Source organism: Peromyscus eremicus, chromosome 6, assembly GCF_949786415.1.
Source record: "Peromyscus eremicus chromosome 6, PerEre_H2_v1, whole genome shotgun sequence".
NCBI classification, from domain to species: Eukaryota; Metazoa; Chordata; class Mammalia; order Rodentia; family Cricetidae; genus Peromyscus; species Peromyscus eremicus.
In genome coordinates this window covers 26338438-26364956 of record NC_081421.1, presented here as the reverse complement: position 1 = coordinate 26364956, position 26519 = coordinate 26338438, and the positions used below count along the sequence as shown (strand labels likewise).

The 26519-nt window shown below is 44.0% G+C and overlaps 1 protein-coding gene and 1 pseudogene across 1 annotated transcript in view; both read right to left on the bottom strand.

Moving 5' to 3' along the window:
* Tnik (TRAF2 and NCK interacting kinase) overlaps positions 1 to 26519 on the bottom strand; it is a 414277-nt gene that overhangs the window by 275512 nt on the left and 112246 nt on the right. The gene's annotated exons all lie outside the window — the stretch shown is intronic.
* Positions 12211 to 12351, bottom strand: LOC131913985 (U2 spliceosomal RNA; annotated as a pseudogene).

Below are 26519 nucleotides of genomic sequence, written 5' to 3'. Positions count from 1 at the left end.
TTATTTGTTGGCTTTTGGAAATAGCTAAATAAAGAAGGGAATTGTACATAAAGCCTTCTCATATTTTTGAAACTTTCCTCAGAGATGGAACTGGATGAACAGTTTCAGATATGGTCAATCTGGTTTCTAGAAAATTCACCTTCTCCTGGAAATTAAGGGTCACCGAACACCACCATTTATGGTAACTTCTAGTCTGGCCACAACGCTGTCAACTTAGCGCACTGTGGCCCTTGCTGGGAACAGCCCCAGGACAGAATGTCTGTTGGGAGTCAGGGTTGCTGCCACATGGAAAGGCAAGAGGTACATCGGTGTCTCTGGGTCTCTGGGTGATCCCTCACCAGCCACCCACTTCTGATCCAGCCGTAGGCAAAGCCAGGTGCCTTCACCCAAACAAAACCCAGTGAGACCACAGAGAAGGAAGACCACACAAAGAAAGACTCACAATGAGGTAAAGTGTCATGTTTCGTTCCCAGCAAAGGAAATGAAGATCTATCCCTAGGATGAGGGTACTATCTATACTGACACTGGAATAAAAACAAAAACAAACAAAAAAAAAAACCAAACAAACCTCAGTGGAGTGAAAGAATAGATTTCTGGAAATTCTTTGCAAATTTGGAGCATTTTTGTCTGTCAGAATGACAGGGAGGCAATACTGGACAGGGCTAAGGGGTGGGAGCATTAGAAGTCTGCACGCAAATTCTCTACAAAGCAGCAGCATTCTGGAGAAGCTGGCAGAAAGGACACACTCTTCAATGTTGCAGTCCCTAGTTGTTAGGACACAGGCCCCAGCTAAAGGCCTTCAAGGCAAATTCTGCTTGAAGATTTTGTTTGATCCTAACAATAGTTGGGGGGGGGGGGGGGTTGAGCAGGAGAAGTCTCCACATCTCTTTTTTATTTTCAGCTCAAATTTAATAATGTAGGAATTTTATGTGAAATCTGGCTCCTCTCAAAAAAATTTTTTCTAAGACCTAGCAACACAGGGCCACAGTTTCCATGGCAACAATTAGTAGGAACTAAGCAGTGGCTGCCTCCTTGGGGCTAAGCGACTGGCCCTTTCACTCAGCATCACCTCCCTGGTCCTGTGAGCATCCAAATTTGGAAGCTCCACCATAGGCAAAGACCTTTCATTCTCAAGACTGGGGAAATTCTAAAATGGCCCTAACTGGTTCACTTCCCTCTTTCCTAGCATGTACAGTAAGTGGGGGAGCACACACAGGGCCTCCTCCTATCACAGGCGGCTTTCACTCTAGGCCAGTGTGTTTGTATTCTGGTCATCCTCACTCATCTGCCCTGGACAACTTGGAAGTCCTCTCTGAAGACTGAGGGGAAGACCTTCTGCAAGGAAGTGGATCCTGCTGGGCATTTGCCTCTCCCTTTGCCCTGATTGTGGTGCTCAGTCCCTCCAAGCCCCAGTCACCACCTGTAAAGTGGGGGTGACAAGACTTCACACAGCGGCCATAGTCTAGATTGCAGAACTGAGGAAAAGTCCTTCCTAGGTCACACCAGACAGGCTCCGTACACGTTTACTCATGTAGAAGTGGTTAGTAATGCTTCCCCTCGCTCTCAGTCTACAGCTGCACTAAGGACAACAAAAAATCAGTTACCTTACCTGTGCCTGGAAAAACAGGTACTGTCTGCTCCTTCCAATAACTTCTGGATTTCTTGAATTTATTTTTACGGGGGAGTGGGGACTCTAGGTATCGAACTCAGGTCATCAGGCTTGACAGTGAGCACCTTTGCTAGCTGAACTAGCAAGATAGCCCTATTTCTTTATTACTGTTTATTCCTTGATATATTCCTGGATATATAGCATTAATGTGTCTACATTGTGCTAGCTGCAAGGATACAACTTGGTAACTTCAAAATATAGAAGTGCAGCGTCAGCACTAAACTAGGACTGTCGAATAACTGCTGTATCAGACACAAGAGTGTAAGCCAAGGCACAAGAGTGACCACCTCCACACTCAGAAGGAGAAGAGGTCCAGAAGGACAAGGACAGAACCAGGCTCAGGAAAGTCTGACGGGAACTTCACCCAGAAGACAGAGGGAAGCCTTGCAGGGAGCATGTCTTCTACACAGAAAAACAAGGACGGAAGAAAAGGTCTCTGTGTGGACAGGTGTTGAGTCACATCTGCCTTGTCATGTAAGCACAGGTTTGGGCAGGGGGCGCTATTACAGTGTGGGAAAGAGGCTAGTGCCAAGACTGTGACCCCACAGCAGGGTACGTGGGCTCCATCTGAAGGAACACACAAATGGGGAGAGAGGAAACAAGGGTTTGAACACCTGACGAGTATCAGATCCAGCTTTGGAAGTATTCATTAGAATTCTGCTTGTTATAGTCCCTCTCCCTCTCTACCTCCATCTCTCTCCCTCTCTCCCCCTCCCTCCCTCCCTCTCTCTCCCACCCTTTTCCTCTCTCCCACACTGCCCCCATATTTCCCCATTTACCCTCACTGACTGTGAAAACCAGAGGACCCTGGTGAGCGGAAGAGAATGCTGGGAACTGGGCATGGTGGGATGGAGGGCCTGGGTAGACAGCAGGCTCACAGAGTGCACTGGGGTTCTGGGAGGACTGGGGGACACTAGAGCTGACTCCCAGCCACACACGGGGATCCAGAAATGCCGCTGCATGCAAGGGCCTCAAAGAGTTGACACTCAGGAGCTGCGTGGAGGAGCCTCCTTAAAATAGTCTAGAGCAGTGCTTCTCACCCTTCCCGATGCTGCAACCCTTAACACAGTTCCTCCTGTTGTGGTGGCCCCACCATAGAACTATTTTCATTACTACTTCATAACTAATTTTGATACTGTTACAAATCCTAATGTAAACATCTGTATTCTCTGATGGTCTTAGGGGACCCCTGTGAAAGGGTTGTCCGATCCCTGGTCTAGAGCAAGATACCTTCCAGCCCATTCCTTTCTCTTTCTTTTGAAGATGAACCACCTTCAGACCATGCCAGAGTCACCACAGGACAAGACTCCAGAGCCCTGAGCAGGCCCTTGATACGCTAACATTGCCAGATTGTTTCTAGGGGGACCACAGCCTGTGTGTAGGCCCCAAATGCCCCAACAATGTTCCTGGGAACAAGGGACAAATGGAAGGCAGATAGCTTGAATTCAGTTTAAAGAGTGATTCTGGGATGGCTGACACTCACTGCATAAAATACATTTTCCATAATTTCTTGCGATGTATTATACCAGCTCTCACAAGAGATCACTGTATCTGAAGGGACTTTTGGGATCTCTTTAAGGACAGAGATAAACAGCAGTGTGCCCTCTTCCTTATTTAAAAGTGGTCTCCTAAATTCCAAACTCTAACAAGGTTAATATGGGAGAATCTTTCTAAGGTAGAATGATGTAGATCTGAATGTAACAAAGACAAGGTCACACTTCCTTCACAGCTCTGTTCCAATGTTCTGATCTATATGCAGTAATGTTTTGTTGAAAGGTGAGGCAGATGAAATATTTGTTTGTTTGTTTATTCCATAATGCAATTTCCAAATTTTTGTTTTAATACAAGATTTGGTTTTTAAGCTTTCAAATTATTTTTAATTATGTGTGTGTGTGCGCGCGTGCGTGCGTGCATGCGTTTGTGTGTGTGTGTGTGTGTGTGTGTGTGTGTGTGTGTGCAGGTACCTATGGAGGTCAGCTGAGGGTGTTAAATCCAAGAAATTGGAAACTGGCCATTGTGGGCTGTCTAAGGTGAGTGCTGGGAACTGAAGTCACAGCACTAGCAGCACGTGCTTGCCCTCTTGACCATTAAGTCATCTCTTCCTGGAGGTATATCTCTTATGTACTAAAATCCACCCTTTTTAAACACACAAATTGATGACTGTTGATAAATGTATCTGGTCAAGTAGCCCCCATAGCAAGCAACTATAAAAAGTTCTCTGATGCCTTTCTATAGTTGAATCCCTCCTAAATCCCTGTTCAATGGTCATCTCTCTAGTCTTATACTTGTGCCTTTTCTAGAATGTGATATTGATGGAATCACTTGGGGTGTAGTCTTTTGAATTTGGCTTCTTTCCCGTAGAATAATGACACAAGATTTTGTTTTATTGCTGATACAGATGTATAAAGATTGATTATTCTGCTTACCAGTCGTTAGACAATAAGATCATGCCAAACTCTTGGCTGTTCCATAAAATGACCCTCAATACTTACACACAGTTCATCACATCAATATACATTCTATTTCTTCTGAATAAATGTTCACAAAAGATAGAACAGGTTACACAAGTGTGTGGAAAACTACCCAAGTATTTTCTGAAGTGTCTGTAGTGTTCTACATTCTCATCAGCAGTGAGAGTTACAGTTCCCTCCTGCTATTGCCAACACTTGATATTGTGTGTCTTTTTAATCTCACTTATATTCATCATAATTTTCCCAATGATGTGTCTATCTATCTATCTATCTATCTATCTATCTATCTAGGCATCTATCTATCGATATAGATATATACCTTTATATACACTGTAAATCCAATCATCAGTTCTTTGGTGAACCAAATTCTCTGACAGAAACTGAAACTACACAATTCATTTGTATTTTGATACATTTGGACTAATATCCATAAATGACCTTGTCAATAATTAAGACTAAAAAAAAATGGATGTCTGTTTCTTTTTGTTTTTGAGGAAAGTTTCATGCAGTGAATTACAACCTTGTTTGACACCCAAAATCTCATGGCTATTTTCTTGCCAACTTAAGGCCTTTCATTACCAACCTCCCTAATACTGTGCTGTAACCACCCCACCACCCCAAACATGTTTAACCTCCCAGCGAGCACCTGATTTCTCTCCCCAGTCTCTTGCCCTGGGGATTGAACCCAGAGACTCCCGTGTGCTAGGCACTACGCTGTATTCCCAGGCCTGAGTTTCTTGCTAGGATTGGTGTCTGATTTTCTGGTTACACATCTCCTCTCCTCTCAGAAGCCACTACCAGCAGCTTTGCGTTGTCTGTGCACACCTAAACCCCATCTTCAAAGCACCCCCGCTGTACACCCTCATCCATGCTTTAGATCTAAGTCAAAACTCGGCATAACGGCTCTGGAAACCTCTCCAGAAATCAGGCCCACAGGCACCGCTACAATGTGGTGACATACATTTTACAGCTCATTTCCAGGTCAGAGCTCTGCCTGACAGATAGAGGGTGTCAGTCAAGTGTCCCCAGAATCTGAGGAAAGAATCTCTGTCAGTATTTCCAGATACACAAGAAAGCCTTTCATTTTACTTTTTTTTTAAGTTCTACAGACATAAATGATACCAAGTAAACAGGAGTCTATTCAAGGCCAGCAAAGCCAGCAGTCTAGACCTTGTTCTTTAGTGTGTCTTAGAAAAATAACCCCCAACTTTCCTTTCTGCCAACTTCAACAGCACTGCTCCCAGTGTGCAGAGACGCATTCGTGGGGGACCCCACCTGGGGTTAGGAGCAACGTTTGTGGGGTGGGAAGCTCTGGACAGTGCACAATTCCCAGCAGTCTTCAAGGCCTTACCTCTCTGCGAGTAGTCTCTTCACCTTACACATGAGGGTCACCACAGGGCTTCCCACCTCAGAGATCCTGTGCCAATCACACACGAGAGAGAATGTGAGTGGACTCTGTAAAGAGCAGTACGGCCAGCTGCAGGAGGCCAGGGCAGCCTTAGAGTCCAGCAGAGGTCCTCAGGGAAAACAGCCTTTACCAGGGGTGAGAGGCCAAGAGCTCTCGTTGAGAAGACAGCACAGTCTGTGGTGTTTGGAGAGAGGAAGTCACAGGAAGAACAGAAAGCAGTTTCTGAGCAAAGAGAAAGCAGAGGTGTGGAGCCTAAAGAAACCACCGTCCTTGGTATTCAGGACAGACACCTGAAACATGTCAGCAGTTTGAACCTAGGCTTCCTATCTCAGGGTCAGGATGTCACATTTCATTCTAGAGCTTGGAGTCGGCATGGCTTCTAATACAACACCAGCTCCTTAATTCCCACAATGTCTTTCATCCACAAAAACAGAAGTCTATCTGAATGCTTCTCACCCACTGAGTATGCCATCGTGGCAGTGGCTTCCTGAATTTATACAGGCAGGAATGCCACAGAAGGTAAAGTTCATCTGCCCACGTGAATCACTCACCATTTGATTCGCTTCTTGAAACTCAGCAAGCCAGACTTACCCAAAGGAGGAAATTCAAGATGCCATTGGAATCAACACTGCTTCAATGATCATAAGCCAACCCAAAATAGCAACAGATTTCGTTCCCTGAATCTACACTTCTCCCAGGAGCAGACTGGAGAGAAGCTGCTCCCACAGAGTGAAGGGTAGAGCTATTTGTGTGGAATGTGAACCATGTGGAGGCTCTAAGTTCATCAGGTTCCCTGCATAAACCTATTTTCTGTAATTACTATGGTCTGAGAGAATGAACAAGATACATTCATCTCATGACTCTCCCACTCTACACCTTCGACTTCCAGTCAACCAACAGTGGTTGTTTAGGGTATGACACATGAAAATCTCCCCATTTTCTTGGTTTCTAGAGGAGTCTCATTCCAATAAGAAGGCAGCTGATATGCCTAAGTGGGTGAATATGAAATTCCACCTTCTTTAGCAAAGTCATAAATTCCCTCAATTTTCTATAGTCATGGTATTTATCAAAAGGAAAGCTTGACTTCACCACAGAGCGAGAAAAATGTTGACAGCATACCCCGAGCCCCACATATTTAAATAGCATTACTTTCTTCTTTAACTAACACTGATGGAATGCTTACTATCTTCATAGCTTGTTTACTAGAGTTGACTAAGTCTTATAATGAAGTAGTCTATTATTAGCCCAGATTTCAGGTTAGGAAAGTAAAACTCAAAATTCTATATGAACTGTCACAAAGATAAAAAAAATAGGACTAAAATTTTGACCTAGGTCTGACTCAGCTACAGCTCCGATTACTACTCTCTCATGCTTCCCTGGCAACGCTCATCTTTCTTTGTTTTTAGAGTTGCACTCATTCAACAAATCTTTGTTGACAGCTTTTATACCACACATGAGCTCAGCTAACTACACATTGTGAACATCTCCAGTTCTGTTTCTGTTTCTTCCAGTATCCCACAACCAGTGTCTGCACCCAGGTGCCAGACTTCAGGCCAAGGTGGAGCAGTGTGCCGCTAGGCCGGGAAGATGCACCTCTGGGTAAGTCATGCCAATTCTCTGTTTGGCCGTGGTCCATTCTGAGGCTTGGCCCTAATCCTGAGCTTCTGCTGGCACCTTAGAGGGCCACAATGGTTTCTGCCTCTTCCCTACCAGTTCATCTAGAACCACATCTCAAGTTCTTTTAGATAATCCTCATCCATGGAAGATTTTCATTAGACTCTGTCTCAAGAAGACAAATGTCCACATCTGTTAGAATATGGCCATGTCCTAAGCTCCCAGAATAGCATCTCATATATTGCAGGGCCTCAATAATGGCTGTTGGTCAGAAAGACTGAGGTCCTTCAGCTGAGCTCCAGACTGGCTCACGGCTGTGCTCCTGCTAGCTAGAATACTGAGATACCCTTTCTTCTGGTCTTGGCATGTTTTCGGAAGATGCTACAGCTCCCTGGATGCCCTGATGTCATAGACTACCACTCAGATCACGTACCATGTGCAGCAGAGCACATCCTCCATCCTCCAAGGAGCACTCACAGTGTGTGTGCCGCAGCACACCCCAGCACACACACAGTTCTCCGTCTCTTCTAGTCGGCCTCATTGAATCTGTTAGTTAGTCCCTGTCTCGTTATGTGCAGACATGTTCTTACACAATTATACAAAAAAAAAAAAAACAAAACAAAAAAAAAACACCTAATAAAACTTCAAGGTCTATATTCAAAGCCAATCATTCCAGCAGGAAACTGGAATAAGTCACGAAACTGCTCAGGTGCAGTATAGCAGATAAACACAATGGGCTTTAATCTGCCATCAAAATAGTCTAATGACATGATGACATAAAAATGACTATAATGCTTTAAAAGTTATAATATTCTATATACATACAGCAGGATCCAAACCGTGAGAAAACACATTAGAAAGTAAGTTAAAAAATGGCTCAAGAGGTAGCTTAGCAGTTAAGAGTGCTCGCTGCCCTTGCAGAAAACCTGAGTCCACTTCCCAGCACTCACATCACATGGCTCAAAACTGCCTATAACTCCAGTTCCAGGGAATCCAGTACCCTCTTCCGGTCACTGCAGACAACTCATGTGTACTCATGTGCACATAACCACACATAGATACATATAATTAAAAATAATAATAAAATATTGTTCAAAATGATTTTTTAAAGCAAAAAGTAACAGCCGGAATCTTCAGAGTTGGATTGGGGGGGATTAAGATGTTTCACCTGTATTTATTTGTCTTTGTACTCCTAAATTTCCATATGAAGCATATATTACTTTTATGGCACTACAGAGGCAGTAAACGTAGTGTTGTAAACACACCCTGCAGCAGATGTGAGTGCACCTAGTCAATACCTATCAAGCTTCACGGCTATTTGGTTGTGAAACACTAGCCTCTGGTTGCCAATAAATACCATTAAATAAATCAGACATGTCCAGTTTGTATTTTAATGTATCCCTGTTTTATTTCAAACTAGTGATCAGACCCACAGGATGAAATAGCCTGCTTCCCAATCACATGACACACAACCGAAGCCTTCTGGAATACCCTTCATCACATCTTGCTAATTACACTTAAGTGTGGCCTTACTCATTTCTCCCACAAGGCTCCCAGTTAGCTCCCTAAGGACGTTCCTCGAAGGCCTCACTGGCAGTAACACAGGAGCTGATGCGTCACACGTGCCTGTACAAATTGATTTTCCGTGTATACAAGTGAGTTCCAAAGCAGCCGGCGTGCTTCTGGAAAACAACCCACAGTCTAGTTGATGCCGTCTAGCCCTCTAGGCGTTGGTCACGAGGTTCCCCCTCTGTCTTTTTCCTCACACTGGCATAAAGATATTTAAGAAAACAGAGAAACTGAGGCTGGGAAGACGGTTCAGCACTTGATGCTTTCACAGAATACCTGGATTCAGTTCCCAGCATCCTCCTGGCAGTTCCAGAGGATGTGATGCCCTCTCCTGGCCTCCACAGGCACTGCACATACAATGTGCACAGACACATATGCCATCAGCACACACACACACACACACACACACACACACACACACACACCACAACACTAAAGTAAGTATTTTCTATAAGAAAAGGAAAAAGGAAAGTTCTCTGAGGGGAGCTCTTTGAGGGGGTAGTGACCCATCTCCACAGTCTGGGGTCACCAAAATGTCACATGCTACGAGATCTTGCTCAGACAGTGAATAGCATGGGCTGGGCCACGGTGAGTTTTGTAGACCATGTAGATTTCCTTCATCCTGAGCCGACCTTGACATTCAGCCTTCCCCAGCCTAGATCCACTCAACGTTCCACCGCTAACCAGGGACTGAGAGGCCACGTGGAGTAGGTGACCCTTTGAAACATTTCTCAGGAGAAGTCAGTTGAGTAAGCATGGTGGATAATATGTCTGTTTTAATAAGTTTGCACTGATTTTAGTCTCAATTAGAAAATACTTAACAAAGAAAAGCCTAAATGGGATAGAGTCAATTTAAAAACACAGTTTACTTAGTATAGTTTAAATGTAACTGTTAGCCCAACAAAAAATACACTAAAGAATTTAAAACTCTGTGAGACTCACACACACATGCTCACACACACACACATACATGCTCATACACATACACTCACACACACAAGCTCACACACACACTACACACACATACATGCTCACAATGCTCACACGCTCACACACACACACTCACATGATCACACACACATTCACATGCTCACACACACATACATGCTCACACACACACAAGCTCACACACACACTACACACACATACATGCTCACACGCTCACACACACTCACATGATCACACACATTCACATGCTCACACACACATACATGCTGACACACACACATGCTCACACACAAACATACACACTCACACACACACGCTCACACACACATGCTCACACACACTCACATGCTCACACACACACATACATACTCACATACACCACACACACACACGCTCACACACACACACACACACACACACGCTCACACATACACATGCTCACACATACACTCACATATACACTCACATGCTCACACACACACATGCTCACACACACATACATACTCACATACACCACACACACATACATGCTCACACACACACACACATGCTCACACACACAAAGACATGAAAGCAAGAGAGGAGTTGCTGGGAAGAAAGGTCTCAGTGGGAGAAAAGCGGGACAAGACAGAGTAATGGGGGTGGAAAGGGGTGAAAATTCCATATATACACACGAACTGCTCAAGAATAAATCAAGTCAATCAACAGTAATTGTATACAATGAAGTCACTGTATATCAGGCGTGGTTTTAATTTAAAAAGTAAAATAGGGGACTGAGAGATGGGCTCAGTCGTTCTGAGAATGCACTGCTCTCGCAGAAGAGCCAAGGTCAGCTCCCAGCACCCACCTCAGGTGGCTCACAGACACCTGTAACCCCAGATCCAGGGCATCCACAGTCCCTAGGCCTTATGGGCACCTGCACATACCCATACACCCAAAGATATACATAATTAAAAACAAAATAGAACAGCACAGGTGGTGTGTAGGTCAGGTAGAAATTCCACAATGGTATGTGGGATTCTTGTGACTATTCCCCAAACCCTCCCCGAGTTCAAGCCTGGTGTATACCAAGGCCTGCTCCTGCACCTGATGACACATGGCGGCCCACCTTCATCTTTACAGTGGGTGCTGTCCAGTGGCGGAAGGACTCAATGGTAAAGAATGTTTTCTTTCCTTCTTTTTCCCTCTCCTCTTCCTTCCCTCCTTTTTTGTGTTACTATGCTAACAATCAAATCCAGGGCCTTGTGCACAAATACTTGGCTACCAAGCTACACACTCCAGCCACTGATCATTGGTGAACCTAGCAAGACACCTCAGCAGCCGGCGTACTGCTGCTAGAGAGGCTGGAAACCCGGACCCCGAGCACAGCAGACACAGCCGCCCTACCTACAGCTAGCACACCTCCACATCAACACATCCAGGAATGCTGTGTCTTCACTAAGAGGAAGCCAACTATTGGGATTAAAGTGTTTTTAAGAACTGGGTTTTGAGAACCATGTGTGGGCTCAATTCTGCAACAAGCCACTCTAGAATCTTACCACAGTTGCCTCCTCAACAGGAAGCCTGCTCCTCACAGGGAGGCAGAAAGGAATCAAAGAAAAATGAGGAAAAGACGGAAAGGAGGGTCAAGGAAGGAGGGAGGGAGGGAAGGGGGGGAGAGAGAGAGAGAGAGAGAGAGAGAGAGAGAGAGAGAGAGAGAGAGAGAGAGAGAGAATGAGTAAGGGAGGGAGAGAGAAAAAAGGAGAGAAGAGGAAGGTGAACAGAAGGAAGCTTGGTGAAAAAAGAACTTAGCTGGTAACTGAGTCAACTAGAACTGGAAGAGTTTGAACAATAAAATAATATATGAGTTCGAGGCCAGCCTGGTCTACAGAGCTAGTTCAAGGACAGCCAAGGATACAGAGAGAAACCCTGTCTCAAAAAATGATAAATAAATATCTAAATAAATAAATGAAAGAATGAATGGAAGGATGTATAGATAGGTAGGTAGGTAGGTAGGTAGATAGATAGATAGATAGATAGATAGATAGATAGATAGACAGACAGATAGATAATGCAGTCTTGGAGTATAACCCAGAGAATAAAACAGGATGCCTATGAGTTCAGGCTGCTTGCATAAATGACTGAGTAAATAAACAAAAGGGATCAAGTTAAAAACCCATATAACTTAGGTAGATTCTTTGCCCTCGTGGGAGAATACAGCTCCCACTCTTAGGTATGGCCTGGAGTAGAAATATCCTTCAAAAAATATTGTATAGAATGAAGGTAAACACAGCAGGGACCTGGACAAGCAGTATGTTAGCCAGGTCAATCCCCCAGGGATGTCATATTGATAATCTGAACCTCAATAGAACAAAATAAAACATGTTACTTCTATGTTCTTCCTCCCTCAAGCCGAGTATAATCATGAAAAAACCATACAACTACCACTACCGAGGAAAGGCCCAGAAAATTCCTGGCTAGAATTCCTCAACACATGAAGGTCATCTACACCAGGCCATGGGAGTCACTGCCATCACCAAGAACAGACTGAGGAGATGTGACAATGTAAGAAGTCCAAGACAAGGTCCTGGCAGAGTGCAAGGGTACTCATCCCACTCAGAGAAAATCATCTTTATGGCTTGAGCTGAGAACAGATACCACACTTGTTCTTAGCCAAAAGGCCCAGATGCGATAACGTTATCATTTTAAAAAACACAAACACCAATGCTTATTAAACAGCTGTTTAATAACCATCTCCCAGGTTACTTATTGATCACCTCCACCAAGTGAAGGAAGCATCTGATGGAACTTCACAATATTAAATGAGGCACCATCTAGTTGAAAGGCCCTATCCACCCACATGGAATGTCCACATGTGGCCCAAAGGAAGAGAACACAGGGTGCTGTCGAGCAGTACCAAGGATTGCCACGGTGCCTGTCCATGTGCTCTCAGAAGGAAGCCTCCACTCTGCAGACTCTATGGACTCTGGATGTCCTGTTGAGCAGCCTGCCTGCTTTGCATGCAACAATTACAGCATCCCATCTAACTTTTTTCCTGCTCTCCCGAGTGTGTGGTATGTGTGGCAGCTGGTGTCCTGACGCCTTTTCTTTTGGTTTGATCTCAGTCCTGGTACAGTCTTTCAACTGCATCAGCTGTTAAGAAGTTGTTTGATGGCTCCTAAGAAGGCACCAGTGAGTTCAGATGCCTCACCTGTTCCAGTAGTATCGAAGGGTCAGCCCATGATGGGCTGAGGTGCGGCTCCCTGGTAGAACACTGGTGTAACATACATGAGGCTCTGGGTTCACCCTCCAGACCAGAAAAGAACAAAAAGGCAGCCCCTTTCCCATAGACTCCTGCTCAAGAATGTTACAGGGAAAGCTCTCAACACATCTGAGAAGACATGAGCATTTCAAATGTGCTTCCTTCTTCTTCCCACTGCTCAGTTCAGCTCTTAAATGGTATCTCTTCCCAGAAATAATGTTGCTTTGCTCTCATCTTCTCTATGATTTCCCTCTCATAAAAGAAAAACAAACCCCTCTGATGCCCGCACCTTGCCTCTCTCTGCATTCTCCTCTGTCCAATCACAGCACGGTTTCCATTTCTATTTTGTACTTTCATGTCTGGGAAGCGGTGCATGCGAGATGCTCTGAGTAACTCTACTTATTAGTCCATCCCAAAAGACGGTTTGATCTCTAAAGTCCAGCAGAAATGTTTTAATAGACAAGTATTCTTTCTATTTTTTTTAATTTGTTTTGTGTTGCTAGAGATTGACTGGGGCTTCATGCATATTAGGAACCTCTCAGCCCCTGTGCCCCATCCTAGTGCTCTTCACAGTCCTTCTAGGCTACTTACTGCTATGTAGAGGTTTTGGGTGGTCAGAACCGGTAGGGTGAACATGTGTGTGTTCATTCTCCTGCTTCCCTAATGCAGCAGATTTTATGACAGAGACATATGGCCATTCAGACGCTGAAAATGCTTTCAGGCAAGAAAGAACTTACCGATGGCCTCATTTTGGCTAAGTACTACCCCATCAGGCCTCACTATGCATTTTGCACAGCTCAGAATTGAAAGAGTCACAGGGCAAATCTCGTGAACATGGACTCAATATGTGATCCCACAAAGATAATCATTGTTTATCCCACATAAGTGCAATTTCCTTAAATTAACTTTTCTCACGTGAGCCTTAAGAAACTCTCATTTTTCCGAATGGATTCCTCCTCCTGAAACCATCCTCATTTAATTACGGTAAACTTGCTGAGCTTGTTCAGGACCGTCACCTTGTCAAGAGTATGGGCGCTGTTTCTTCTAGTCTATTCTATGCTATGCTATTTTTATTCAAAATAAAAATCCTGAACTCTGATTTACAACATGCTCGCAGATGACCAAGCAACTCAGGAGTCACAGAGAATGAAAATTCATTTGTGCACACAGCACACTGAGTGACCCAGGCTCCAACATTATCCACACTGTCCCTGAATCTGACTTTTCATCCTCTTTTAGGAGGTAATAAATTCCTCTCAGGGCTGGAGCGGACAGTGATTTCCACGGTTCAGCTGATATGTATCAGCCCTCACGGGGCTGGAGATATGTCTTAATTGTATAGTGGTTCCATTTGATTTCTTCCCCCTTTCACTCACCCAAATGATTTCCATTCTTACCTCACTCATCAGCTCGTCAGTTGGGGAACAAGCTCTTGCCTCTCTTTGTTTGGCAGTCTGGCCAGAGCCCAGCTCCCATTTTCCACACACTAATGAGCTCTGCCGTGTTCTGGCTTGTGACCACCAGCCTTTGCCTCTGGATATCACATCTCCTGGAGAGGAACCGAACGCAACAGCAAGCTCGGCTGGCACTTAATGAAGGACAAATCGCTATTTGGGATAAAAACACCCCAAAACTTGTTTGGTTTTTGGGTTTTATGTGAGTGTACATTTAACTTTTGCCACACCAAAGAGTGGGTGGTCATTGCTGAACCATGGGTATATGAGAAAGTTCCAGAAGCAGCAGAATCAAAAAGCCAAGGGTTTCTATAAAAATTTATTTAGTGCGTGTGTGCGTGTGCGCGCGCGCGTGTGTGTGTGTGTGTGTGTGTGTGTGTGTGTATATGGTGTGTACACTCACCCATTGAATGGGAGCATGTGTGTGTGTGTGTGTGTGTGTGTGTGTGTGTTGTGTACACTCACCCACTGAATGGGAGCGTGTGTGTGTGTGTGTGTGTGTGTGTGTGTGTGTGTGTGTGTGTATGGTGTGTACACTCACCCACTGAATGGGAGCATGTGAAAACCAAAGCATGTTCCCTTGCTGCTCCTCTGCCTTTGTGTTTGTTTGTTTGTCTTTTGGGGTGAAGTTTCTCACAGCACCTGAAGCTGCCTGCTCCAGCAAGACCCCACGATCCGCCTGTCTTTGCCCACCAGCACTGGGGTTCTGAGCACGCACACCATGTCTGGGCTTTCATGTGCGTGCTGGCGACTTGTGTTCAAGCTCCATCCTCGTGCTTGCACAACAAGCACTGTATTGACTGAGCCATCTCCCTCCCAGCCCAAGTCATGAGTTCTAAAGAAGGCTCAAGACTTTTAATAAGAACACAATCTAGAAGTGTGGGAACTTGGCCCTCACTCCCACTCCAACCACCAAGGTGCTCGGCAAGGAAAGAAAACCCCAGGGAACGCTCTATCAAACAAACAAACAAACAAACACACAGCAATCGTAGTAAATTGCAAGCAGAGGTCAAAGAGTGAAAAATGGGCTTTTCTCCCTCCTTTTTCTTAAAGAAATAGACATAAAATACTGCATTTTCTTCACCACGCTCATCCACACATCTGGAAACCACTTTCAGTGTCCCCCAGATGTTTAACATTGTTCTTGGTACAAAGGTCAGAGAACTCACCAAACAGAATCCTTATCCTTAAATACAGTCTAGCAGGGAGTGGGATGAAGAATGAATGACTGTATGAATGAATGGCAGATGGCAATGAGTACTACCAGAAAAAAGGCACGGTAAGCTCGAAAACAAATAGAAGATTGGGTGCTGTTACTGTCATTGAGACAGTCGGGGAATGCTTCTCTAATAAAATGACATTTAAGTAGGATCTGGAACAAGTGGCAAGCATGTGTGTCTGAAGGAGAGGCACCCAGAGGCAGGAAAGATTAGCTACAGAGGACTTGCATTCAGTACTCTTAAAAGAGCAACAGCCTATCAGGCCCAAGTCATCATACATCAATACCTTCTCCTGTGAGTCCAGAGCAATGATTTTATAACTTATGCAGAAAACTGTTAAAAATGTGTTACACAACTTTCTCGCCATATGAGCCATAATGAAATCTCTGATCATTTGAGTGCATTTGTTCACATCCACACTCAGCACGTAAGCCAGGTACAATTCTCTTCTTCCACTTACAGCTCCAGCTAGGCACAGTCCTGAGGCTGAGAAGACAATGTGAACAGAGCAGACAAGTCCACGCCCTCATAGACTCACAGTCTGAGGAGGGTAGTATGTAACAGAGTGAAAGTGCCCGGGACTGTGGTAGCTAAACAGTGCCTGGAGGTTTCCAGAGTACGAGGAAAAGTTTTGCAAGGAAGTGACACGGAGCTAATAAGGAGAGAACATTCCAGAAAGTAGGCAGAAGGTCCTGAAGCGGGAGGGAGCATACAGAGTTGGCTATGTCGGGAGAGTGATGACAAGCAGCATAAGAACTCAGTCTGGACACAGAGGCTGGGGTCAGGTAGAAAATGGGTCTTGCATGGTCTTGACTAGACCGGGCACCACTTGAGAGGCATTAGGCAGTACAGAAATAGGACCAAATAAGCAATGTGATGTGACCCCACTGGCTGCACAATGGGAGAGCAGGGACTGTAAGGTGATATCAGTGGACAGGCCACTGCAGGCATTCAGATGAGATGTGTCCACTGCCTTGACCCTGAAAACAGCAAGGGAAATCAAAAACTATTTAAGAAATAGAATGAGCTGGTCTGGGGGATGGGCTCAAGTACAGGACAAGATGATTTCCTAGGGGCCTCCTACTTGGCTTTTGAAGTCATAATATTCCATTCATTTCCTTACATGCTTGAGTAGAAAAAACAAAACAAACAAACAAACAAACAAACAAAAAACCCTACCCCAACTCAGGCACCAAACACCTAGTACAGAAAATCTCTCTTCTCATTGGTAGCCAGGCTGGTTGCTAAGTGGTGTCTGGATCCTAGATGTGGAAGTCACGGTGCCCGCACAGCTTGATAGCCCTTAGCTGAGAGGTCAGCAGACCACATCAGACTCAAGAGAAATGAGCCCCTAGCCAAACAACGCCTTCTGTTTGGACTCCATTAGGATGACATTTTGCTAGTCATACCTACAAGGAAATCAGCCAAGTGGGTGACTCATTAACATTTTCTTTTCAAGAGAACATACAACAAGGATCCTTTTTAAAATGGTATTTTTAACTGATCTGTACTGGTGTGTAGGTATGTGCATATGGGTGCAGACGTCTGCAGAGACCAGAAGAAAGTGTCAGAGCCCCTGGAGCCGGAGTTACAGACAGTTGTGAGCTGCCCGATGTGGGTGCTGGGAACTGAACTCAGGTCCTCTTAACAGCTAACCCATCTCTCCAGCCCCACAAAGATCCTTTTAGAACAGAACAGAGCACCATAAAACATACAATCCACAGGAGTGCCAGCAGTGATCTGGAAGAATGTCAAGTACAGCACTTAGGTTTGAAGTGGGGTGGGGACAAAAAGATTAGAGATCTAATCTCACAAACAAACCTTTCTATGAGTCCGTCCTTCATTAACAGTAATGAGGGTGGAGAGGAAGGCCATCTTTTTCCTACCAAGAAGACCTTGGGAAATGACTTCTCAGAAGGGAGCAGGCACAAAGGTGAGGCTTAGCACCTGTACAGACATGCTCCTTCTCCCAGCTAAAAAAAGCTGCTGTCCAGATCATGCCCAGGATCCCAGGATGTAGTTATAAATGATCTAGAAATGGAATGAAGCTGCACGGATCCTTGTATGTCCCTCCAGGAAGAACCTCAGATGGATTTAGGCACCCTAACGTGACCAGAGTGCTAGGCTACTTCTTGCTGCTGACAGTGAATACAGCCACCATAAACTCAGTTTCTTACCTTGAGCACAGGCACATATGTATTATTTAGCCTCCTGCCTGTGCTTCCAAACCAGAACACTGTAGAATTGTTTGCCTCCTGGAGACACACCTTTCCGTGGCAAACAGCAGCAGGAAGATGCAGAACGGTGTAAGTCTATTCTTCTGTAGGAATTATCTTAAACTCATTTTAAATTGAGACCACACAGTTTCACAGTGTCCAGGGGAAATCCATCAGAATGTTAAGGATAGAAGACTAGATGTCAAATATATTCTGGTTTTGCAATCTCCCTTGTTCTCCTAAGCTCCTAGACTTCTTGATGAGATGTCAAAGCTGGGCCACTTTGTGTATCAGGAACAACAGAATAATTTAGTTAAAAACTATAGGCTTTGGAAACAATAACAACCAATCATGTAGTTGGAATTCACACAGCTGATCCTTGAGTAGCACTAAGATTAGCTAAAATGCCATAAAGAGTGTCATGTAGTATCTGAGCTACCTTCATCTTTTAGGAGAAAGAAGAAAAAAAAAACCCACAAAAGACAAAAACTACTGAGCTAGTAGCAGAATTTGCAGCATGAATCCAGAGGAGCAATCAGAGTTCTCTAATCACGTAATTCTATTTTTAATCATATATTATGACTGTTTTCAGAAGCAGTGATGCATGATGTTAAGAAAGTTAAGAACTATTGTCAGTTGGGACAAAGCAACTCCCTTTATCAGCCCATGAAATGATCCTATAATAACTCTCCCATCACATGGACAGAAGCAGATAATTGATAAAGATTCCCCACCATAATAAGACATTCACACAGAAATGACATCAGCGAGGGATGCTAACAGCTGGGACAGTTTCACAAAGATCAAGTCGCCTCAGGGCATAGACTAATCAGCTGGGGTCTAGAGAAGGCTGGCTGCTAAGTTCCAAGAGGCAATGTCATCCAGTAGAGAGTTTAGCCTTGATCTGCATGTATTACACACACTGCCCTCAAACTACCCATCCAGGATTCTATTAAAACAAGACAACAAAAAGTCAAAATAATTTTCCAGCTCTATATTTCTAGTATTTCTATAATCACTCCATTTCCATTGCATTTTGGATGGAGACAAATACATTTCCTTCCCAATATTTGAAAGTAATTCATAAGAGCACTATTTACTCCTCTGGAATGGGAATTCAGTGTTGTGAGCTCACAATGTCAGTGGTACCCAGGATCCTCTGAAAGCGGATTCTAAGGTGGCTTTTCTTCTCGGTGTGGCTTACCTGCTCCCAGAGCAAGAAGGCTTCATATAGCTTTTAGAAAGCTTGATCCTCTCTCCTTCAAAAAATATCTGATGCATTTCTAGGAAACACGTAGAATAGTTATAAACTGTAAGACAACGTTGTCTTAGTCCATGAGTCTTGCTATACAAATCCCTGAAGAGGTCCTGAACAATAGAAGTCAGCATCTCAAGATCTGGAGGATGGGAACTCCCAAGTGCCATAGACTGGGGCTCTAGTGAGATGCAGTCAGTGCTCTAACACCTTCAGTAGAACAATGACTCCAGAGTTGATGCTCCTAAGCACTAGTCCTCCGCTCCCTCCATAACAACAATAGCTACAGGACATTTTTGTCTGCCTCACACATTCTTTCACACATTTGCACATTATATATTACTATTGCCAACAACCATAGGTAGAATAAGAAGGTACAATAAATGTGAGACAAACACAATTAAGAATCGGGACAGAGGAGTCTTGTTAGAGACCTGCCCCAAAAAAACCTTAAAAAAAAAAAAAAAACCAGACAAAAACACCATCTGACTTTTCTAACTGTTGAAGGGCGGCAGGAAGTTTTCACTATATGATTTAGTTCAACACCATATTCCTGGCAAAGACCATGGGAGAGCCAGGTGATGGACAGGACTGTAAATTAGGGGTTCCTGTTTGGCTATACAGACAACTTCACTCAGGTTGGTCCAGAAGCTGCAGGGAGGCCTGCCCTGATCTCTCTAGGCTGTGGGAGAGATCTGCTCCTTAACAGTGGGTACCGCCTTCAAGGGGCTGGGCCTGAGTTCTAACGGTGCACAGGTTGTGGATGAATCCGGCCTGAGATCTGATTCATCTCTTGAAAGAAAACCATCTTAGATACTCAGCATGATCGATCACATGAAACATTGCTCCAAAAAGTGTATTGTATCCCATTCTTGTATTTTCATGAGATGCACTGATTACATCTTGCTTTCCAAAGGAAGACAATTCATTTATCCTCATGTTCCTGTGTTCTTCTGTTTATAATTCATTTTAGTGCAAAGCACCAGGTTAAGTTCTAGCACACCTTGAAGGATGAGGTTTGGAACACTATTGAATTCATGAGATGGCAGGGTAATTTCAGTGCACCTGTGTCTCCAGTCTGGCTCCACAGATTTCCTCTCAGTGCCCGAGCCGAGATGACTTGTCTCTTTATCACTTATTCAAAGGTGACTCAGCTCTCGGGAACAAGCCCACAAGGACTGGCCACCAATGCTTTGTCGTTAATGATCTTCATTTCCAGGGAAGTCAAATGTTAAACAGACTGATTCATTCTCCACATCCTGCCCATCCTGAACTCTAGATGGATGTTTCTCTTTATCTAGGAAAGCAACTCAGCAGTTAGGCTATCTGTAGTTCTTGGTCAAGGACAATGTCCTCACTCCTTGTCTCCAATATGGAAATGGACATAGAAATCACTGAGGACGTCTTCTTTAAAATAGGCTTCCCCGGGCAGCCTTGAGACAGCCTGGGTGATGCCATTTCTAACCATTTTCCAGGTGATGACAGGCATCCTGTGGGACAGCAGGCCACACTTAGGGTGAGGAGGGTCCAGTCCACAGAGGAATGACTGTGCTTCCAAGGGAATATGGATTCCGCTACTTGAAATGTTCGCTTTGCTTTCCAGTAATAAAGGATGATCTGTGAGCTCTCCCTACTGCATGTGTTATTAAAAGCCTGAACGATTCTCACAAACCTCTGCTCCATTCTTAGATGAGTCCGTGTGTAAGCTTTCAGATTAGACAAGGCTATCTCACCTCAAGGAGAGAGGTAGACCACATCTCCATGCATGATATTAAAGGCAACTATTCTAAGACTTAGCTGTGTGTTCTCTATAGGTCATACATCTGCAGCATAAGCAGCTAACAATTTCCAAGTCTCCAAAATGGCCAGACATGAGCGTTCAGCAAAGGACTCACCAGCTCTGGCTGCTTTAGATGCCAAGTTGTTGCCATTTTGGACACAGTGGAAAATGCTGCACAGATTAATGACCAAGTAGATGCAGAAAACCAACTTAAGGAAAAAGGATAAATTCTTTAGAGGAAAGACTTTAACACTAAAGAATAGGTTCTCATTAGCATATCAATAAAGATAAACAAATAAGAGTTTAAGATATACTTAAGGAGAGAAGCTTTTCAACAAACTTCTCAAATTTCTGTTTATACTCTTAAATTGCTTGGTAAATTCATCATTCTAAATCTCTTTGAAAGGTCAGGTTCAGCCCAATCCTCCTCTGAAAATTAATGAGGTTTTAATGTACTCAGAAATATAGAAGTGGTGTCAAGGTTATTTGATTGGCCTGACCCAAGAACTTTCTAGAATAGCAAGATATTTTGGCTAGGTTTTTATCTTTAATTCATCTCTTATGGGCACCATTACTTAGTTGATTATTTGTAAACAACAAAATAGCCTTTTTCTACCTTTGTAACTTGCCTGAGAAGAGAAATAAAGTGTGACAAAACACTGATGACAAAACACCAGCTTAGCAGGTAGTTCCTTCACTTTGCGGGGATCCTCAGATCTAGAAAAGGAGCTCTACGTTAAACAAGAAATACTAACCAAAGATCAGGCCACCGAAGACCTGAGCTGAGCAGGAACTGCCACTCTTTCAGCAAGTAAATTGATCATAGCTGTCAAGACTTTGGTGTCAAAAAGTTGTGAGTTCAACTCCAGGTTGTACTCTATTGCCAAAGTGGCCTAGGACAAGTCAAATTTCATTTGCCAATTCATCTGCAAAGCAGAAATGCTAAATAGCTCCCCATTCTGCCATGCAGAAGCCTGAGCAATTGTCCATACATACAACATACATATGTTTGTAGACACGTTACATGCTAGTGTCGGATCTGTTGCCAGGCCTTGCCCCTTAAGAGACTCATCAAGCTGAAGTCAAAAGAGAAGAACTGCCACCCAAGTCACACACTAAAAATGTGATAGTCTTGACCACGGGATGCAAAGAGATGGGTCCTTAAGCTATTCTAGCAAGAGCTCACCTCAAGTTCAAGTCTGGAAAGTAGTTAATATTCCTTGCCTGCTTCTCAGTTCCTAGGCTAATGGGGCTTTTCCCTGGGGTGCCCAGTCTTTCACCTCACCATGTCTAAAATGGTTTCTTTTTCTTCTAACAGTAAAAATGGGAAATAATGTGTACAGTTTTAAAACTGTTAAAATGCAGGTATTTACTATTTCTTAGAATTTATTTGGAGGATAATTTTTTGTTTCACTTTTGGAGGCAGGGTCCTATAATGTAGCCCAGGCTGTCCTTGACTCTACAAATCTCCTGCTTCAGTCATTCTTCCAGGAACCCGTATCCAGCATGGAAGAATTTTTTTAAATATATTCTACCTCTAAACCCACCGTGAAAGTGTTAGTAAGAACTATGGTTTCTCTAACAGAATGAACTTTAAGAGTAATTTTTAATTATGTGTAGGTATTGTGTATGGTATATATGTGTACATGAGTGTGGGAGTCCATGAAGGCCTCAAGAAGCCATCAGATCTCAGATCTCCTGGCACTAGAATTAACGAGTTGTTATGAGCTGCCAGTGTGGGTGCTAGGCACTGAATTCCAGTCCTCTGTCAAAGCAGTACATGTTCTTAACCAATGATCCCCCTCTCCAGTCCCCACAATCAGCTCTTAACCACTCCTGTACTATAAAGAAAATGTATGGCTTGAACTGCTACTATCAGAGAAAAATCCGATCCCAGGAAAGCAGAGAGCTCAGTCAGTCCAAACACCGAACTGAGACAGACCACAATATATGATGGGTTTCATATACACACACATACATTATACATAGTTGGTAGACAGACCTGTGGGTGCAGATATAGACATAGACGCTATAGAAACACACATGCACTTTCGCAGCCTAACTTCTCACTGCCTTGTTTTTTAAACTAATAATTAACACCAGGCACTTCGACTATGTCTACTCTTACCTAAATCACTGACTGTGTGCAGGGGCAGGTTCACTCTTATTTATTACAGAAGGAAGTACTAGCCATAAAGAAGTTGTCCCCAAGTGCTCCCAGACTCAGACTGAAATCTGAGCATCTGGCCTGGCCCTTCCAGGAAACCTGGGAAGGAAACCTCTCAGAACCGTGGGAGCCAAAATTAGCTCTTCCAGACTTTGGTGGGCACAGAATGGGCACAAGACGAGAGTCTGGCACCAACATTGTTTGTGTCCTCACCCTTGCCCTTCCTGAGAAGCAAAATCCTAAAAGGTTTGTGTCCTTTGTCAGCAATGGGTATCACAATCCCAGTGAATGTCTGAATTTGATGTACAGAAATTCAAAGATCCTTCCTAGAGACAGAGACATGGAGTGGAGTCAATTCAGCTTTGATGGCGGGACAAACAGTGGAAGGGGAATGATGTAAATGGTGATCAGGATGCAGAGAGAAAGGCCATCAATGCCACTCTGATGACCAGAAGCTCAAAGGTGGAGGCCTGGAAGTTGTACAGGCTTTAGGCCAAACTTCAAGGTACAGTTGACCAAGGTATTACTCATCAACCTAACAAGCCACTCATAAATAAATGCTTCCAGACCAGAAAATAATATTCAAACAATGAGCTTTTTGTCTGGGAGTTTGCTAGCTTGCACTTCTGTCGGCAGGCTGTGTGTGCATGTGGGTGTGCATATACGTGTGTGTGTGTGTGTGTCTGTGTGTGTGTGTGTGTGTGTGTTCTCCTTAACCCTCTATCAACATGGTCTTCTTGGCCACATCTTAATTTATGACATATTTACTCCAATGATTACCTGTAGACATTAGTCTTGTTCACACAAGCCTTTTCTTGAACAACAGGTAAACGAGGCCCCAAGAAGAAGGGCAACCAGGCTCCTTAAGGATCTCCTGCTCTCCCCGCCTCCCAATCCAATGAACACTGAGTGTACTCAGAGGGCAAGGCACCCAGCATCCCCTCTCAGGGAGCACTCATCGAAGGGAGCTGGGGAGTTTGTGACAGGATCCCTCAGGGAAGGAGTGGCTGTGGAAGTTCTGAAGAATCTTGCAAAGCACCTAAATGGGTACAAAATGGTAGAACAAAATGTCCTCAAAAATTAGTCTGAATATTCCTTTCCTCCAGCTGAAATCACAAGAAGGGGCTGCTGGGGAAAATCAGAACCTGCTTCCTTTAAACCCCTTTTAAGAGCAAATACAAATAACTCGGCCTCCCTCCAAAGAGGAGGATGGCTGTCCTGTGTTTTCATTAACTTCCACTGTTGTGACACATCAAGAGAAAGAGGGAGATGAATGTCCCCAGAAGCTGTCATCGAAATGTCTGATATGGCCTTTAGAGCATCGCTCGTGTCCCTGGGTACCACACATCCAAATCAAAAAGGAATCACATGGCCCTCGACAGAAGCCAACAGGGGAATCTGTGCCATGGGTGTTCCTACCTAGCTTTTGTGATAAATAGCTAATAAATAGTTTTTTCCCTAATATTGTAGTCAATTGACCTCCAAGGGCAATGTTCAAAATTCCTTCCTTCCACCCTACTCCATTGCTCCTTGTTGCCCTTGACCCCAAATGCAGAGCCTGTGTCTTCACTGAAAGAGGAAATACAGCGTCACAGAGCAGGCAGCTCGCTGCAGGGCCACTGGAGCTGCAGGTTAGTGGTCTTCTGTCTGCTCAGAATAGAGCGAAATGACAGATTATTCACCTGGCAGATATTTGCATGGACTCCAGAGGAGTATGGTTTATCCACTCACAAAAGCACACAAGTGCAGCTCGAAGAAGAAATCATTTCCATTCAACAAACACACATAAAAATCTTGAGAAAGCAGCACTGGGCACATCGGGTAACCAGCATGTAAGTTCCCTGTGCTGACCTGGAACACGCCCATATATGCTGGTTCCATCATAGGAGACAGGTAAGTGCATTGTTTTTATTGTATGTTATATAAAAACACATTGTGTCCAAGTACTAAGAAATCTGTGATCAGTTACCTAGCTATCTATCACATGTCAGTATTTTGGACATCAAGATTAGAAGAATTATATATTGAAATAAATTGTGACATCTTTGCTCCATGCCTATTTTCAGTTTAAATTGCATTTTAGATAAGAGTCTCACTAAGTTTTTCAGGCTAGCCTCCAACTCGTGATCCTCCTGCCTCAACCTCCTCCTGAGTGTTGGGGTGGCAGGTATGCACTGCCATGACAAGATTACTCTTATTTGAACTCAGACATATTCAGGATCTACTGAATAAAGATTGTAAAAATGCAATGCAAGGAAATGGGCAAACATTTAAGACAATTTTTATCTGAATTTCTTGTAGGAAATTTTCTCTGTGTAGCTAGAGAACCTAGACAACCTCTATGTGAGTCAGACCCTGGAGGGCTTCCATAAAGGCCAGAGTGTGTCCTCAGACCACAGTTCTGTCACTGTTAAGATGGGCATAATCCTATCTCCCCTAATTTATGGAGTCATTGTCAAGATTAAGTAAAATATCGCATATTTTTATGAAAGCCTCTGTAATCCTCGAGACTCTATCGTCCCAAAGACATGGTAGAGAAGACACCCGGAAAAGGTGTACTCCCTTACCAGAGTGTGTAACAGGGTCCTAAAGTTCACATGAGCTGTGAACTTTATCTTGTATTTCGCTACATGGACAGTTTTAGAATCATGTTTGGGAAACGTGTTTTCAAGGACAGCAGAATTTCTTCATTCTGCTCTCCTCTAGTGTAGACAACAGGAGGCATCCTTTCATGGGTTACCAGCTTTCTGGCTATTGTTGACTACTAAATATGGTCTTTATAGGGTCAGTCTCCTTGATTAGGGCATGCAAACAGACACCATTGAATAAAAAGCTATGCATACCCCACTGAGCTTAGGCCCTCCAGACTCAACTAGACACAGAACTGGTATGGTCTTTTAAAAGTTGGTCTTTTTATCTGCTTACTCAGTTCCAGTACTAGAGAAACAATGGGATAATGCCCTTGACCTGAAGGAGCTCCATGCTAGATTAGGAGACAGCAGACTGTGAGGTCAGTGAGCCAGAAGGTGCCAGAAGGACACAGTACTCCACCAGAAAGCCTGTGGCCTGGGGCAGGTGTTAAGCTTATAGGGGTACTTGCCAAGAGAAGGTGGGGCTCAGGAAAGGGTTCAGCACTTATCAAGAGAGACCATACATACACAAATGTACACAGTATGCTTCCCATGGGAGAACCAGCAGGAGCCAGGACGTGACAAAAGATGAGGAGAGAAATCAGAGGTCAGGTTATAAAAACAGCAAGATGGATCTGTTGTCCCTGGGTGATCAGGCATCCACTCAAGTAGGGCAGTGGGGTGGGGCATGTAGATGTCAGGCAATCACACACTGGCAAGGGGGGTAGAGGCAGACCCCCAACTATCTTCCTTCAAGAACATTCTTCTGTTATATCAAATACTGGAGCTTCCTGTGGATAAATGTTTTACTACTAAAAAATAATTGATTTCAAGATATATGTAAAGTTGAAGGAGAATCTCATTTTTCAAACAATAA